This window comes from Lepidochelys olivacea (assembly GCF_965140295.1).
Source record: "Lepidochelys olivacea isolate rLepOli2 genome assembly, chromosome: 1".
Taxonomy (NCBI): domain Eukaryota; kingdom Metazoa; phylum Chordata; order Testudines; family Cheloniidae; genus Lepidochelys; species Lepidochelys olivacea.
In genome coordinates, this window is record NC_140411.1 from 240,554,098 (window position 1) to 240,572,845 (window position 18,748).

Consider the following 18,748-nt stretch of genomic DNA (forward strand, 5'->3'; position numbering starts at 1 on the left):
TCACAGCAGGACCAAGTACCATCCCTTATTTTTGCCCAGATCCCTAAATGACCCTCTCAAGGATTGAACTAACAACCCTGGGTTTAGTAGACCAATCCATCCCCCCACTATCTGAAAGACCCTCACCCAATATATTGTGAGTAATTAAATTTACCTATATTAGAAGGAGGAAGCGCAGCATTAACCTTGGTAGGAACAGGGAAGTTGGCTGACCATTGCAGCCATTTAAAGCTCCAATTAAGGGGCCTGTGACAAAGTGGCATTCTGCTCCTGTCTTCACAGACTGAGACCTTCAGTCATTAAACTGCAGTACAACTTGTTTACATTTGCTCTTCCCACTACCTTACTGATCCACACACCATGTTATTTACAGTTCTAGTTTCTCCTCAGTTCTCTGCTGAGGAGAGAGAAAAGATCTCTCTACCCAGAGATCATTGTGTCTCTCCTAGCCTGCCTCTCTTCTCCCACACTTCTTTCCTGTACATTCTTATACCTCCTGTGTTAATGGGCCAATTTGCTTGTAGTCCTCCCCCAGCCCATTCTAATCCACTGATTAGGCCCCATCAGGTCCATTGTGGGGGCAATTAATGGGTGTTTAAAGGACCAGAGTGCTGGCTCAGGTGTTGGTTCCCAGGACTCTGTCACAGGGTCCCCACAAAGGGTCTGATCCTGCATCTTTTGCACAACCAAAACTCACATGGATTTCAGTTATCTATTGCAGACTTCAATGTAAATTACAGGTGCTGAGCACCTCTTAGGGGGAAACCTATTTGTGGATTAATGTGGTATGGTGGATAGAGCACTCAGGAGATCTGGACTGTATGCTCAGGTCTGCCACTACCCTGCTGGTGACCTTGGGCAAGTCACTTCACTTCCCTCTGCCTCAGTCTCCTCATCCGTAAAAAAGTGATAATGATACTGATCTCCTTTGTAAAGCGCTATATGAGAGCTATGTGTTATCTTCCAATCAGGAATGGCCATAAGCTGCCAAATCTGGAGGTGGATTTCAAATACTCCAATGTTCTGAGCTATTCGGATCTGAGGTTTTAGTTTGGGCTCTTCCTAGCTTCTGATGTAAGCATTGTTTATTTACCAATTAAAGTCAATCAGAGCTGTGAGTGCTCAGCACCTAGCAGGGCCAGATTAATTATACACACTGCTGGTGGGCTAGAGGGAATTTTGGAGGTCCACGTCTTTGCAATAATTGTGACACATGGCCAGAAAGGGTTAAGCAGCTTTCAGGATAATCGAGGCAGATTCAACCTTTAGAGACATGTTAGAGAAGTACGTAAACAGTTATTGGGGCTATTCCATGTTAGATAGGCTAGAACTTTGAAATGCAAACCTGTATTGTTGGAAAATTAGAGGTTTCAGAGTAGCAGCCATGTTAGTCTGTATCTGCAAAAAGAAGTGGAGTACTTGTGTCACCTTAGAGACTAACAAATTTATTTGAGCATAAGCTTTCGAGAGCTACAGCTCACTTCATCGGATGCATGCAGTGGAAAATACAGTGGGGAGATTTTATATACACAGAGAACAAGAAACAATGTGCGTTACCATACACACTGTAAGGAGAGTGATCAGGTAAGGTGAGCTATTACCAACAGGAGAGGAAAAAGAAAAAAGAAAAAAACTTTTTGTAGTGATAATCAAGGTGGGCCATTTCCAGCAGTTGACAAGAACGTATGAGGAACAGGGGGGTGGGGAATAAACATGGGGAAATAGTTTTACTTTGTGTAATGACACATCCACTCCCAGTCTTTATTCAAGCCTAAGTTAATTGTATCCAGTTTGCAAATTAAGTCCAATTCAGCAGTCTCTCGTTGGAGTCTGTTTTTGAAGTTTTTTTGTTGAAGAATTGGCTCTTTTAGGTCTGTAAGCGAGTGACCACAGAGATTGAAGTGTTCTACGACTGGTTTTTGAATGTTATAATTCTTGACGTCTGATTTGTGTCCATTTATTCTTTTATGTGGAGACTGTCCGGTTTGGCCAATGTACATGGCAGAGGGGCATTGCTGGCACATGATGGCATTTATCACATTGGTAGATCCACAGGTGAACGAACCTCTGATAGTGTGGCTGATGTGATTAGGCCCTATGATGGCGTCCCCTGAATGGACTCTATTCAGGGGACACCGTCATAGGGCCTAATCACATAACCAATGTTAAGCTAATCCAATTTTCCCATAAGAATTAATGTAAATGGGGGGGATTTAGGTTAGGTTCCAGGGATTTTTTTTCACTAGACAAAAGACATTATATACATATACAGTACAAGTTTTAAATAATAAAATAAACAATTTATTACTGTACTCACCAATGAGGGGCAACAACGTTATAAGGCAACATTGCAGGACTTTAAAGGAGTATGTTCTCTAATAGGTCAGTGACCTAATAACAGAACAACGTCATTCGGGAGGGTGTTAAGTGAGGAGTTACTGTAAAAAACTCTTGGGACCTGATCCTTTCATCTCAGATCTGCTTGATGCTTTATGCAGGGGAACCTTGAGTCATAAGACTGAGATCTCCAGTCCCATCTGGATCACCCTCAATACGAACATTGGACTATAACCTATGGACTAATTCTGAAAGAACTCTCTGCAACTACAAAGCTCACCATCTCTACTATGAATCTGATCTCAGAACTGCACTCATGTCTGTAGGTATACTGATCTTTTAACCAATACTCTCTCTGTGTGTTCTTTTTGAAATAAATTTTAGTTTAGTTAATAAGAATTGGCTGTAAGTGTGTATTTGGGTAAGATCTGAAATATTCATTAACTTGGGAGATAATGTGTCTGATCCTTTGGGATGGGTAGAACTTTCTTCTATGATGAATAAGATTTTCAGTAATCCTCTTCATATTTGACTTGGGTGTCTGGGTGGAAGCCCAAGGCTAGGTTGCTACAAGAGAACTGTGTTTGGGCTTCTGGGTAACCAATCCAGTATTGGAGAAGCTGTTTTGTGCTGGCTCGCTAAATCTAAGTATTCGAATATCCACCAGCTTTGTGGGTTTTCTGCCCCATTCTTTGCAGTTTGCCCTAATTGAGTAACCTCAGTGTGGCTCTCTGGGACCCCAGTCACAATAATTCAGTACACTGCTTTGAAAATGTGCAGCTATTTTGGAAACGGTGTGGCAACAAATCAGAAGTTACATAACTAAAGACTCAGAGAAGCTCTTGTTTTTCCTCTTGTACCAAGATAAATGTGAAGAGAAAAATAGTATCTTTTCTGGCATGTTCATGTTTTAAAATCCACTCTGCTGCACAACAGACAATCATATGTACTCTTGAAATGTAGGATTTTACTTAAATGTGTATCATTCTACGAATACAGTTTTCAAGCAGCCCAATTTTAAAAATGTGTTACAATTTTTTTTTAAATAATTACCTGATAAATGCGAAATCACTTCCAGCTCTGGTGACTCACATCAGCTGGGGGCTGTATATGACGCATCTGTTCAGACAATTAGGAGCTTAGCAGCAACAGAAGTCAACTGAAAGGAAAATACTGCGCACTAGAGACCCAGATCAGCAGTGCAGTCTTAGAAAATGATCAGATATATTGCACGTGGGAAGTGATTAATTTCAAGTCACTTTGTAGCACTGGGGTGGAAGAACCAGGGCCTGGGATGGGGAAGGAATGTTCCAGGAAAGAGGAACTCAAGATGGAGCAAGTCTCCACTTGGCTTGACTCTCCTGAAGCAAACATTCCCTCCTCCTTCAGAGACAAGCCTTCAGCCTGGCCTACCTATTAACTACCTGTTTTATGTTAGCTTACAATCAACAAGGATACAAAACAGGCTAAGGGATACAACATAAAACAGGACGACCCAGTTCTGAGTCCCCTTACTTGTTTTAAGCAGTGTTTGCCCTGTGAGAAAGCTAAATCAATGGGACAGCTCGTGGAGTAAGGTACTACTCACCAGGAATAAAGGTGACAGACTGGCTCAGGGTGATCAGTGGGCAAGTACTCATCTCATTAGCTCTATGGCCTTTATATACATACATATATATATGCACACACACACACACACACGTTTAATTTATAAGGGGATGGGGCTTGGGGGATGGCACTAGATGTTGAAGTTGGGGAAAGGAGGGATTCTGGAAGTAAGAGAGGTCTGTGGATAACAGAAGAGGGAAGTTGAGGAGTGTTCAGGTGGACAGATAAGGAGAGTGGGATGGGGGAAGCATAAATGGGTGGGTGGACAGAGGTTCCTGAAGAACTGCATCAGGAGCAGGGCCAGGAAGAGGACCAACAACTAATGGCAATACAGCAACTGAAGGAGAAAATAAAATCAGAGTCCAAGACTCAGAAGTAAGATATGGATTAGCTCAGGAGGCTGTGAAACAAAATAGCGACTGGAGTATCTCCAGAATGCAGGATATGCCCACCGTCTTGGGCCCGCTCCTGCCTGCGTCACTCCATACGGAGGTGCTGCCCTCACTCCTGCCGGCATCCTCCTGCATCCACAATGTCCTCCTCTCTCCTCTCATCTTCACCAAGCCACATCTGGTGCTAGGTCTCTACTGGACAGGGAAAACGCTCCATAAAACTAGCACTGTCCAGCTTTAAACCAAAAGAGTGGCCTCCCTACTGTGGAACTTCCTCCTGGCTGGTATGATTACTTTTCTCTGTGGATAGGTAGTCTGTTAGCTGCAGGGCCCCAGGCAGATCCCTCAGTCTGAAAGGCCCTCACTCGTAGCTGGTGCTAGGAACTCTGGGGAAGACTCCTCCCCAGTGTGGAGGGCCTGAGGCACATAAGGACTAAGAAAGAAGTGGCACAGAGTTACACACAGCTGTGAGGCTAGTTCATCAATGCTGTAAAATGGGATAGAAGCTGTTACAGCTGGATTTCATTATTTTTAGTTTTGTCAATCTCGACAGTGTAAATATTTTAGACACGCAAAGCGGACAATGAGAGAGAAACACTGAATCATACAGCCAACAAGTTAGAACCATACTTGGTATCATCGAGCTTGGTAGAATTCTCTTGCAGCAATTTCCATAAAGCCCACAATTCCCACAGCCTTTTGGTATGTAATACCAGGCACAGATAATAGGCAATTCTGCATTGCCTCAGAGCATAGACCACAGAGCATGCTGCAATGAAGGGTGTCAGGCAGAAGAAAGAAGCTGCAGGAAAAACTGGTACTACTATAAAGCAGCCAATCAAGAATGGCAAAAGGAAGGGCTTGCTTGCATTTCTAGCAATAGAATGAGGAAAAACAATAAGAATCATCTAGAGCTAACTCACCATTCCATGGCATGTGCGTGGATTTTGGGTATGAACAGAAGTGGTTTCTGAATGAACAGAAGTGGTTGCAACTAAATGCTAGAGCTAGTGTCATTAGCAAACTTGGGTCCCAAGAAAGACTCCCATTGACTTTATGGGGCTTCAAATCAAACCATCAGTCATCTTCCCCTGCAACCTATCAGACTTGTACTGCTGACCTTTGCAGGGAATCTGTGACCACGATGGGGGCTATGGACTTGATTTCTACTGTCAGAGATTAAGGGAGATTACCCAGCTCAAGAAGGCCTGGATGTGGCTTAGAAAGAACCAGTAGTATGGACCAGAAAAATCACATGATGGCAAAAGTTACAACAGCTCTTATGGAAGAATTGCACAAAGGTGCTTCTATTTTTAAGGGAGGCCTATGCAGCATTAAAGGTGTTGCTGTAAAGCTGACCATTACAGCAGGAGGTCAGATCAAATGTTGTAAAGCGATGATATATGCCAGGTCAAAGGGCAAATTGGACCTAGGTTAGTCAAGACAGGGGTTCTATCATGCACAGTGAACAGGTACCCCCTCCCATTGTGTGTTTGGACAAGATGACATCATCAGAAGGTGTGGAGATTTCAGAGTGCCTCAAAATCCAGGGCCCAATTCATGCCAGGTAGGTAGTTTTTTGTGCTAACAATCTATATATGCCAACTAATCAATCCATGAAAATCACTTAAATGGAAAATCCATAGGACTACAGGTGAGTTACAGTAGCAGAGTGTTGCGGGGCAAGTGCACCCTGTCCCCTCTTTGGAGCAAGGGAAGGGGTGTTATATCCCCACGGCTGAGTCTACCTGACTACCCTTTGCCTCAGGGCTGCATGGCCTAGTGGCCAGGGTCAATATGGCTGTCCCTCACAGGGCTGTATGGCCTAGTGGCTTGTGGATGGGCCACAACCCGGGGGAGGGGAGGTTGCCGGGGTAGGGAGACCCAGGTCCTCCCTACTCCACTGGGTTCCAGCCCAGGGCCCTGCCAGAGGTGAGTATACTCACCACGGGGTCAGCAGTGATCCAAGCGGTGAGAGGTCATAGCTTCTTTTGCCCTGAGTACAGGGTTAACCCTTCCTTGTCCAGTGTGGGGCAAGTGCACCCCATCATACAGAGTAATAATGAAAAGCATTATGCTGACATACTTAGAGGTTTACAAATACATTAAATATGGACTCCATTTCCATAACTAATGCACTCTAAGTTGTGTTGATTACTATTATTATAAATACACTGTTCCTATTTTGTACAATAAGGTACTTGTAAACCCTCATATGTTTTAATGTCAGCTTATGCAAAAGCTCAACTTTCCATTTCCTTGTACTTGTTAACCTAGAAAGCCATTTTGTATGCTGCTGATTTGCAAACAAGTAATAAATCCTGCACATTGTGTGAAATAGGAGAGACAATTTAACAAAGTTTTAACAAAACTACATTAGCAATTGGGAAAAGTAATAATTTATGTAGATAATTTAAGGATAGACAGACGTATGTAACATTGAAGTAAATTGAGTTACATCAGTTTGATTGAGAGGAGAAAGTGTATTTCTCTGAGAAACAGCATGCAATATTCTATAGTAATAAATCACTATGCAGAGGTGTATCTCTCTCTGAAGAGAAAAAAATCCCATTAAAATGTGCTGTAGGGTAGTACAATGTTTCTGACAAAATCACTGAAATGCTTTATAGAGAGGAAAACATCATATAAAATTCTGACAATACAAATATGCTAGACCACTGGAATAATGAGTAGAAAAGAATGGCAAAAAATTGTACAAAAAGTTACATGATATTTGAGGCTGTAGGAAAAACCATGAATAGAGCTAAGTGAAAAAATCAGAATTTCCATCCCCTGGGGAATCCCAATATTTCTATATTTGTTTTCATCTTGAATTGGGATGAAAAGGCAACACCTCAACATTTGTTATGGAATGAAAATTTCTGAAAAATTTCAATTCATGAATGTTGAAATGTTTTGTTTCAGGGCAGTTCGACATTAATTTGCAGCTGCCTGAGCTGCCACAGTGCCTCAAAGGAGTTGTAGAGTGAGGGCATGAGACAGCCAATGTACCATATGGGCCAGGCTCTCTGGCCAGAGTATATATCCCATGATGTGCCACAATCAGACTTTCATGATGCACAACTGTGGCCCTGTCAGAAGGAAGACTGTGGTGCATCATGGGAGATATACTTTGGCCAAAGAACCCCATCTCATAAGGGAGAATGGAGGCATCAGGCACCATTCAAACATTGTCAAACTGTAAATTAATAAGAAAAAGTGAGAAAAAAAAAACATTGTTTGCTTTTCAGTCTCAAGTTATCGTCTATAAAACAGGTCTTTCCTTTTACCAGTTGTAACTTTAGTTCCAGTTTAGACTATTACATAAAGTTAAAGACTTCTTAAAAACTGAAAACAAGTCTAAATTTAACCATCTGTAATAGCATTATGATTTTCTGGCATGTGAGTGGGTGCAAATTTGCCTCTTGTACTGTCATGTCTCATATGAAACCTTTTCTTCTGGGATTCCGAAAGTGACAAGAGAGAAGGAGCTCCTCTTAGAAAATAAATACATGAAAATGAAGAGAAAGTCTTACACATTTTAGGAGAATGACAAACAGCCCTGCAGGCTGAAATTCTCTGCTCTTCACAGAATAGGTGCAGCATAGGTATTGGCCAAGTAAGGTATAGGTAAGCTTCCGTCACAGAAAGGTCCAGATTATCCCGCTGATGTTTAAGCAGAACTTTGATATCAGTAGGGTGTGCTAATGGAAAAGATGTCAGTACAATACAATCGTAAACCTACCCATGTGCCCAATTTGAGGGTACCTCTTCTAATAAGGATGTGTCTTCACTAGGAGAAAAAAAAATGTGTTCTTAACTTGAGTTAAGAAACTCAAGGTAAAATCCAAATGAAGAAAAGGCTGTTTGTAGTTTTCACATGACTTAGCAGGCCTAATTAAAGACTGAGAGCACCACAGGTTTACCTCAACCTGCTAATGCATATTAAATCTACAAACTTTCTTGCTTCCATTAGGATTTTACCTCTTAGTTATCTTGTCAGTTAACACAAGTTAAGTACATGCCTTTACTCCTTGTGAAGATAAGGCCTAAAGGTGAGAGAGGGAGGTCATGTCTACACAGTGAGTTGGTGCACGGTGAGCCAGAGTATGAATCTGCAGCCCAACCAGCTTGCTAGGGGCACTAACTTGCAATGGGAAGACTGCTACAGTAGAAGTCCCAGAGCATGGCTTAACATACCTTGCAAATAGCCTGGCTTGCCATACACTACTTCACCATGTAGACAAGACCTGTATCTATCCTCATTCAGTCCTTGTCATCTTTGCTGAGTCTACCAGACCATGATAGTATTTTTGTGTCATGGTCAGCAGGAACTGGACTGAGCCTCACTAATTAACCTCACCTTGCTAATAATTTGGGATTACTTCCTCTTTGGACTGGACTTTGAACAACTGACTCAGGGGTGAAGAGCCCTATGATCAGTCCCCTGTGAGTCTTCCAGTCTGGCCCTCACAAATTGCCAAATTCACTTTAATTCTAGTTCCACTATACAGAATAGTTCCATAACCTTATTTATCACATTTCCCAACACTCTCAGCAGAAGGAGTCCAATTTCTAAATCCCTGTCTTAAACCGTGGGTTTAGATGGAACACAGTAGACAGCAGATCGAGAAATGTAAGTTTTCTTAAAAAGAAAAGGAGTACTTGTGGCACCTTAGAGACTAACAAATTTATTTGAGCATAAGGTTTCGTGAGCTACAGCTCACTTCTGTAGCTCACAAAAGCTTATACTCAAATAAATTTGTTAGTCTCTAAAGTGCCACAAGTACTCTTTTTGCGGATACAGACTAACACAGCTGCTACTCTGAAACCTGTAAGTTTTCTTGGAATTGGTTGTAGAAACTATTCCCAAACACATTGATTTCAATGGCTAACATGGTTAAGGCGAACCATCTGCCAACACGGTATGCAGGATCTTGAACCCACAGCATTTTGCAGGAGTGAGTCCAAGTACAGGAAGATCAACTGCACTAGAAAGGAAAAAAGTTCTGAAGATAAAGTGTGTTAGAGGGGAGGGGAAGTAGCATATTTTAAAAAGGTGACAAATGATAGAAAATTAGTTTTAGGGAAACTCTGACATTTCAAGAGTGAAGAAAAGACGCCTCAAGATTCATTATATTGTACTAGGATGTCAATTTTATTTTTCTATATTTTAAACCTTTAAAAGTGCCAAAAGCATGGGTAGGTGCCTGATTAGAAATCAAAGTACTGTAAATAAATTACTTATAGAGAACAAAGGGAGGCGGACAGGGAAAAAAAAGGAAAACTATAAAACACAAGAATTATGGTTCTTTTAGAATCATCATCTTATAAAAAGTTTGCTCGATTCAGGCTTTGGAATCTATGCTTTAATGGTTATTTGATTGTTTCCAGCTCCCCAGTAGCCCAAATTTTTGTACTTTTCCCAACATTTGACTGGAGATAGAGGTCACATCCCCTTCTAGAACCCTATCCTCTTAGGACATGGGTTGGGGGAAAGGGACTAATTCCTCCTCCATATACCTCCTTCCTTTGGCCCCTGTGTTCCTTTTGGGAAAGCGAACTGACGTCAACTAGGTACACTAAATTGCAATCATTTTTCAAGTATTTGGGTGATGAAGGAGAGAAGTGGTATCAAAAACAGGGGAAGTAAAGGAGCTGGAACTGAACCATAGTCTTTCTACAGAGATCCCAGCTAGAAAAAGCTCAGTCACACCCACAAGCAATGCCATGTTATGAGCTGCAGAACATGGAACTCGGCAGCTACACGCTTTTGCAATATTACAGAATGTTAAACTTAATGTAGCTGGACAAATAATATTTAGAGATTTAATCAGAACAATACTGGTCTGCTTTAAGCCGTAAGATTTGTATCTTTTTTCTCTACATTCTACCAGTATGTCAGTTTTATGAGCCTAATGCAAAGCCCACTGAAGTCAGTGGGAATCTTTCCATCGAATTCAATGAGCCTTGGATCAGGCCTTAAGAGAACTGTAACTCAACTACAGATAAGACTTATGATAAATACTACACAGGTGTTTAGGAGCTTTTGTGTGTCAACTTCAAACACCGGCACATATGTTGTTTACTAAGTTTTTCAGTGAACATCTGGAATTCTGAAGTTACACAAAAACAAAAAGTGTTTGAAAAAATATTATTGTAGATCTGATGAGAAACTCCACTTAAGTCCCTTTTTATTTGGTGAAGATTTGTATGTCTTACCATGGTTATTAAAATTCACTGGCTTGTTGAGGGTGAGACAGACCTAAAGAGAAACTGAGGTTTTGTTTTGGTTTTTTTTTTTTTTGCTTTTAAAAAAATTAAAAAACGTCTCCAGAAGCAGTATGATAGGCCTAGAAACTGACATCTTTCCCTTCTTTAAAATGTCCTAGCTGCACAACTGTTCTTGTGAGACTGCCTCTAGAGGTGAAACAGTAGTTCAGTCCTCCTGTCTAGTTAATTCCAATCCTCTCTGCAAAAAGAAGCAACTAGTTTTCCATTTGTGATGGTATCTTTTGGGATGTGAACACCTATATAGTGATGGGCTGGACTAAAACCGTCAAGACACTTTAGATAGGTCACTGAACACTGTCAGAAAGCGACGACTTTCAGTCATTAGTAAATGCACATATTCACCTATCTATAGGAGAGTGTGGGGAAAGGAAAATCCTGAGAATAAGAATTATACAGCAAAGTTATACATATATCTAGAGATCTTAGGCATTTTACTCACTGTGATCACTGTCCAAAAGCAGTTTCTGTATAAGAAATCCTTCTTATACAGCTGGTGTCCTGCTGCAGTGTGCTGATATAAACAGATACACATTCAATTGATGACACATATCCATTATAAATACATCTTGGGATTAATGTATGATGGGAAACACAGTAGTTTGCAATTGCATGGGTAATGGTTGGTGTGATCAGGGTGGTGGTATAGGGGGCTCCTGTCTTGTGGTCTCACTTCAAGCAGCAGCAGTCCTGTCTAGGTGGCTAACATTCAGGCAGGGTAGGGGAACCCAGGCCTTCCCACCCATCAGGTTCCAACCCAGGGCCCTGTGAGACTGGTTTGGCTGCCCACCCATCTCTAAATGGCGTCAGCCCTCAGTCAGCTTCCCTGGGTCTCTTCCTACTTCTGTCCATACCCCATGCAGCCACTGCCTGTCTTTGGGGGACATCACCTTCTGAGCTTCCAGCCCTCATCCCAGTTGCTGGGTGTTGTAGCTCTCCTGTTTGCCAGCTTGATGCGGGCTCAGCTCTTGTCCTCTCCTGGAGCTCCCAGGGCACATCTTCCTCCCTGGCTTGCCAGCCCCAGACTGAGCTGCTTGGCTGGCTTTTAAACCCTGCCTCCAACCCAGACATGCTCAGCAAGGGCATAGGGGCAGCGTCCCCTTAGCCCATAGTTATTCCTTGACCCCTTCCTCCCCCCCATCCAGTGAAGGGTTTATATACCCCTGCACAGTTGGATACTTTAATATGGATTTCATTGGACCAGCTACTGTCAGAAAAAGTAGAATTTTTGATAGTATGAAAGCCCCACTACTTGCAAGATCACCAACCCAATTTCTTCTGGAATATATTTCTCACTAATAAGGATAATCATCTGAGGTTTATCCATGTAATTACTTTCCTGTGTTTTGCACTACAATATAGTCTGACCACAATTCTAGTAGCTTCCAGTTCTTATCAATTTAGCCATGACACTTAAAAATTCTCATGTAGATGGTAAACTACAGAACAGGAGGGTGACTTTAGTTGTGCAAGAACAGGACATGCAGTTTTACTCTGAGACGGTGACTGTGCAAAAGTGGCAGCATGGGGTCCCAACTATTGCTCAACAATTTCTGTACTAGGTTTACTCAGTTTACCAGTAAAAAGAGGGCTTCATCCCTGTTCGCAAATAGTCAGCATTGTAAACTCACCCTGGACTCAAGAGTTAAGATGAGGTTTTTTACCATTTCATACATAAAATTACCACTAATGAAAATTAAACCCTAAATGGCACCAGAGACAGTCCATTGTCCTCAAGAAGGTTGCATAGGTGTAAATGACTGAAATACAGCAAGAAATTATCTTAAGGGCACACAGGACATAGATTTCAGAATCTATTCTTTCTCCCACCAGTGTTTGTTCCTGCATAACTAACACTACAACCAAGAAAACAGGGGGGGAAACGATGTGTTTTAATTACTAAGTGCAGTAGCTGTCACTGAACACACGGGGGGTGGAGGGTGGGGCGATCTTCTGACTGAGAGATATCATTTTCATATAGCCACATTTCAGAACAGAATCACACCACAGAAATGCAAATACAAGCATGCTGGTCAACATTTTTCAAAATTTCTGATGAAAGTCTGTTTGTCAAAAATTCAATTTTCAGTGGTCACCAATTTTGTTGAAAGTGTTTGAGCTCTGTTATGAATATTAGATAGATGAATATTAATATTATTAAACATCGATTAGCATCCTATGTTGTCATGGTGATTATCAGCAAAAGTCACTGTCCCTACTCTAAAGAGCTTACAGTGTAAATTGGACAAACACAAGAAATAATTAAAATAGCAGAGAGAAGGAACGGATGGGGTGAGGACTGTAACAACAAAGGACATGGAATTGGAATCTATTTTGTGTACAAAAGCATGAAAGGACAAATTTTCAGAATAGAAACCCAAAGAAGAGTAGCACTAGTGGTACTATTACAGAGAAAAATAGTAAAATATCCATCTAGTTGAGATAAGGAAACAGAATGATCTCAAAAAGAAAGGGAGGACTTGTGGCACCTTAGAGACTAACAAATATCAAGTACTCCTTTTCTTTTTATGGATACAGACTAACACGGCTGCTACTCTTGTTGTACCAATAAAATAAAAACCAGCAGGATCTTATTAAAGGGGAAAAGGCAAAATACCACATTTATTGTGAATACAGAAAGAATCATAGTAAGCGGTTAGTTATAGCTATAACATTCCATTCAATCTCATATTTATTCACACATTCATTCATACAAACACACACACACACACATACACACCCACACACACAGGTTCTGCAAGGTTGTTATCATAGTTACCAGCCTTAGAGTTGCTCATGCCAAGCCACTGGCCAGGTGGCCTGGACATGAGGAGGGAGCAGGGCCTTTTCAGATGCTCATCTGATGCTCCTGGAAGTTGGTTTGCAGAATCAGACCCCAAAGTTCTCACTTTTTAGAGTCTATTTTTATAGGAATTTCTTCCTATGCCAGTCTATGGGAATTGCTTCATCATGCTGTTGCTGAATAAATCAGCAGATAGCACATTCCTGACGGCTCCAAGATGTTATCTTGTTCTTTGGTTCTCCCATCCTTGAGGCTGTTGGGTGGATTCCAGTCTGCCCTCCGGGGGGGTCGTCTGGTTATTTCCACTTGACGCCTTCTTCAGCCGATGGACACTGGATTCTTAGGCTGGCACCTCTCTGATTATTCAGTTATTATCCACACCAAGCATCCATCCACATACATCCTCTATCTCTATTTTAATCACAATTGTTAATACAACAAAAGGGTGGGGAGTCTCTGGGTGCTGTTTCTGTTGTTACAGAGTATTGCTTTGAGTCTCTCTCTCTTGTGAATTGCTTTGAGAATAGACTCTGTCTTAGAATGTACTAACACAATTAGCAGCTTGCAAGTTTCACACACAGAGGGAGAGAAACAGTACCAAAAACCAAGAGACCTCTTAATTAGTAATACCCTGGAATTTAAACTCTGGGGAATCAAACTCATTTGTGATTTTAATACAGAACTTCTTTAATATGATCCAACACTCTGAAACCTGTCAGAATGATCTCAGTAAACCAATAATACATACCATCATTCAATAGGAGGAGGCATCACAATAAGCTGAGTTTAGAGAGATGTAGATTCAGCTTCAAGTTGAATCCCTAGCTTCTGAAAAAGTACCAGAAAGGCAAACTGACATCAGAGTTAATTAATTAATTAATTAAAGGCAGAAAACACCAGTAGGACACCTGGATGAGTTGCATGTCTGATCATCTGCAGTGAAGAGGAAATGACTCAAATTTGATTCTGAATTTTGAAATGGAAGATAAATGGCATAAATTGTATTATACTGCGGAGCACAAATACATAAATACAAACTCTATCGTAAAATAAATGAATGCGCTATAGGCAGCGTTAGTAAATCTGCATAAGAAACTTGCTGAAGATTCATAATAATGGTTAGAGGAAGAGGACTGAAATGAAGATTTCTGGATTCTATTTTTATCCATCTCAATAGCTTATCATGTGCCCTTGGGTAAGTAACTCAACTTCTACAATTTATTAATCTTTAAAACAGGTAGAGCTGAGGCCATTTAAGAGATCATCTTTTTCAGACCAACCAGGAAGCAGAAACTATATATTGGTTATTAGTTGCCTAAGTCACATGCCATCTAATGAATATTCAAAGCACACATTTTACATACAACCAATAGGTTGAAAAATGTGCATTGAAACTATTTACCAAATATTTACAAACAACCATTATGTTTGCAGAAGGCACCAGTTTTTTTGTTTTGAATAATGATCTAACCAAAGAGGGGACTAAATTTATAATGAATAGCAAAAATAAAATTCTTTTCTTATTCATGGATGACAAAGAGAGGTTTGCCTGAAGGATGCAGCTCCTATATCTGGAGTTAAGAGAATAAGATATAAACTTGTATTACTGATGTAAACATGGTTTCAGAGTAGCAGCCGTGTTAGTCTGTATCTACAAAAAAAAAACAGAAGTACTTGTGGCACCTTAGAGACTAACAAATGTATTTGAGCATAAGCTTTCGTGGGCTACAGCTCACTTCATTGGATGCATTGAATAGAACATATAGTAAGAAGATAGATAGATACACCCACACCCACACCCACACCGAGAAGGTGGAATTGGCCATATATATACACACACATAGAAGGTGGAATTGGCCATATATACACACACACACACACACAGAAGGTGGAATTTGCCATACAAACTGTAAGAGGCGAATTAATTAAGATGAGCTATTATCAGCAGGAGAAAAAAAACACCTTTGTAGTGATAATCAAGATAGTCCGTTGAGACAGTTGACAAGAAGGTGTAAAGATACTTAACATATGGAAATAGATTCAATATGTGTCATGACCCAGCCACTCCCAGTCTCTGTGCAAACCCAAATTAAATGGTATCTAGTCTGCATATTAATTCAAGCTCAGCAGTCTCTTGTTGGAGTCTGTTTTTGAAGCTTTTCTGTTGCAGAATTGCCACCCTTACGTCTTTTACTGAGTGGCCAGAGAGGTTGAAGTGTTTTCCTGCCGGTTTTTGAATGTTATGATTCCTGATGTCAGATTTGTGTCCATTTATTCTTTTGCATAGAGACTGTCCGGTTTGGCCAATGTACATGGCAGAGGGGCATTGCTGGCACACATCACATTGCTAGATCTGCAGGTGAACGAGCCCCTAATAGCATGGCTAATGTGATTAGGTACTATGATGATGTCACTTGAATAAATACATAGACAGAGTTGGCATCGGGCTTTATTGCAAGGATAGGTTCCTGGGTTAGTGTTTTTGTTGTGTAGTGTGCGGTTGCTGGAGAGTATTTGCTTCAGGTTGGGGGGCTGTCTGTAAGTGAGGACTGGTCTGTCTCCCAAGATCTGTGAGAGTGAGGGATCATTTTTCAGGATAGGTTGTACATCTTTGATGATGCGCTGGAGAGGTTTTAGTTGGGGGCTGAAGGTGACAGCTAGTGGCATTCTGTTATTTTCTTTGTTGGGCCTGTCCTGTAGTAGGTGACTGGTGGGTACTCTTCTAGCTCTGTCAATCTGTTTCTTCACTTCAGCAGGTGAGTATTGTAGTTTTAAGAATGCTTGATAGAGCTTTTGTAGGTGTTTGTCTCTGTCTGTGGGGTTGGAGCAAATGTGGTTATATCTTCGAGCTTGGCTGTAGACAATGTATCGTGTGGTGTGTCCTGGATGGAAGCTGGAGGCATGTAGGTAAGTATAGCGGTCAGTAGGTTTCTGGTATAGGGTGGTGTTTATGTTACCATCGCTTATTAGCACAGTAGTGTCCAGGAAATGGACCGCTTGTGGGATTGGTCTAGGCTGAGGTTGATGGTGGGACGGAAACAGTTGAAATCATGGTGGAATTCCTCAAGGGCTTCTTTTCTGTGGGTCCAGATGATGAAGATGTCATCAGTATAGTGCAAGTAGAGTAGGGGCGTTAGGGGACGAGAGCTAAGGAAGTGTTGTTCTAAGTCAGCCATAAAAATGTTGGCATACTGTGGGGCCATGCGGATACCCATAGCTGTGCCGCTGACTTGAAGGTATATATTGTCCCCCAAATGTGAAATAGTTGTCGGTGAGGACAAAGTCACAAAGTTCAGCCACCAGGTTAGCCGTGACATTATCGGGGATACTGTTCCTGACGGCTTGTAGTCCCTCTGTGTGTGGAATGTTGGTGCAGAGGGCTTCTACATCCATAGTGGCCAGGAGGGTGTTTTCAGGAAGATCACCGATGGACTGTAGTTTCCTCAGGAAGTCAGTGGTGTCTCGAAGGTAACTGGGAGTGCTGGTAGCGTAGGGTGTGAGGAGAGAGTCCACATAGCCAGACACTCCTGCTGTCAGGGTGCCAATACCTGAGATAATGGGGTGTCCAGGATTTCCAGGTTTATGTAAACATGTTAAGTGGAAGCCATTAAGGGTGCTTCAGACTCAACCACCTGTAAATGGCTTGTGTGTCTGGCTCAACAAGGCAGGGTTCTGGAGTCTCAAGCTGGCAAAGAAAATGGGCTCAGAGGTAGTTTCAGCACATCAGGTGACAGTCCCAAGGGGGTCTCTGTGACCAAACCTGTCACACCCGTCTCCATGAGGTGTTGGGGAAGGGAAAGCATGGTAGGTCAAGGAGTGATGAGATAAGGATGGAGGTGGAAAGACTGATGAATGGGGGAGGGCAGAAACAGTATGGAATTAATAGATGATGAGGGGACAGAATAGGTTTCAGAGTAGCAGCCGTGTTAGTCTGTATTCGCAAAAAGAAAAGGAGTACTTGTGGCACCTTAGAGACTAACCAATTTATTTGAGCATAAGCTTTCGTGCGCTACAGCTCACTTCATCGGATGCATTCAGTGGGAAATACAGTGGGGAATATTTTCCACTGAATGCATCCGATGAAGTGAGCTGTAGCTCACGCAAGCTTATGCTCAAATAAATTTGTTAGTCTCTAAGGTGCCACAAGTACTCCTTTTCTTTTTGGGACAGAATAGGTTACTGATGCATTTGTTTTGTGGCAAAGGTGAAGAAAGAACATGGAATTAATGGACCGTTTTTTGGTGGGAAGAACATTAATTTTAAAATAAGAAATTGGGAGGAGTATTTTACCCAGGGAAGATCACATGCATTGTAAGCACTTTGGGGCAGGGACCATCGTTTATGATGTGTTTGTACAGCACTTAGCACAATGGACCAACATGGTTAAGGCCTTTAGGTGCCACTGCAATATAAATGTTCAGGAATAATAAATAACATATTGCTGATTGAAGGAGACATATTTTAAGGGAGCTCCATGTTAAAGTTTTGGCTGCTTATCACTGCCTGAACAGCGCCTCTCTGTCCTGCAGTGGAGGGACTCAGGACCTGATACAAAGCCCATGGAAGTCAATAAGAGCCTTTCAACTGACTTCTAACAGGCTTTGAATCAGGCTGTCCGTGAGAAGACAGTTCCATTTCTATGCCCATTTGTTCCCGAGCCTCAGGGATGAACAAAAACCTCATGTCTGTCTGCCTGCTTACTAATAGCACTTTCAGGAAATTAGTGTGTGCTTCAAAGCCTGGAAATAAATGAATAAGTAGCTCCTTATCACTGCTGTGTTCTACTCTCAATGACATAAAGATTGTGTGTGTCAATAACTCTATGGAACACATTGGGCACTGCAATAGGCCCCCATTGATGAACATTCAAATTAAAAAGCTATCTTCTATACAAACAGATATAAAAGGGCTACAACAGAGAGCAGCTGGCCTGCAAGTCATGATCACTTGGGAGACGCAAGAGCAGAATGTTTGTTTCCAAGTGTTAAGATACTAATGAAGGCCTATTCGCCAATGGAAATCAAGCCAGAATTAGAGCATATTAAAGACAACGTTTCCTTCCCTTAACATGATGCAATATTGATGTTGTTGAGCACAGGGCCTTGGCTGTACAGTTATCTGTCTGAGCCTGATTTATAGGGATTAGAATTTTTTGCTGGTTGTCATTCATTGAATTGTGACTTTACGTTATGCTGTCGTCCATTTAGGCCTTTCAGCTTAGCCAGTAGTTATGGCACGTTATCCAGGCTCTTCTGTCCATAGCCAAACTGTGCCAGGTTCTTTCTTTTTTCTTAAGCTACCCATTCCTTATAGCCTG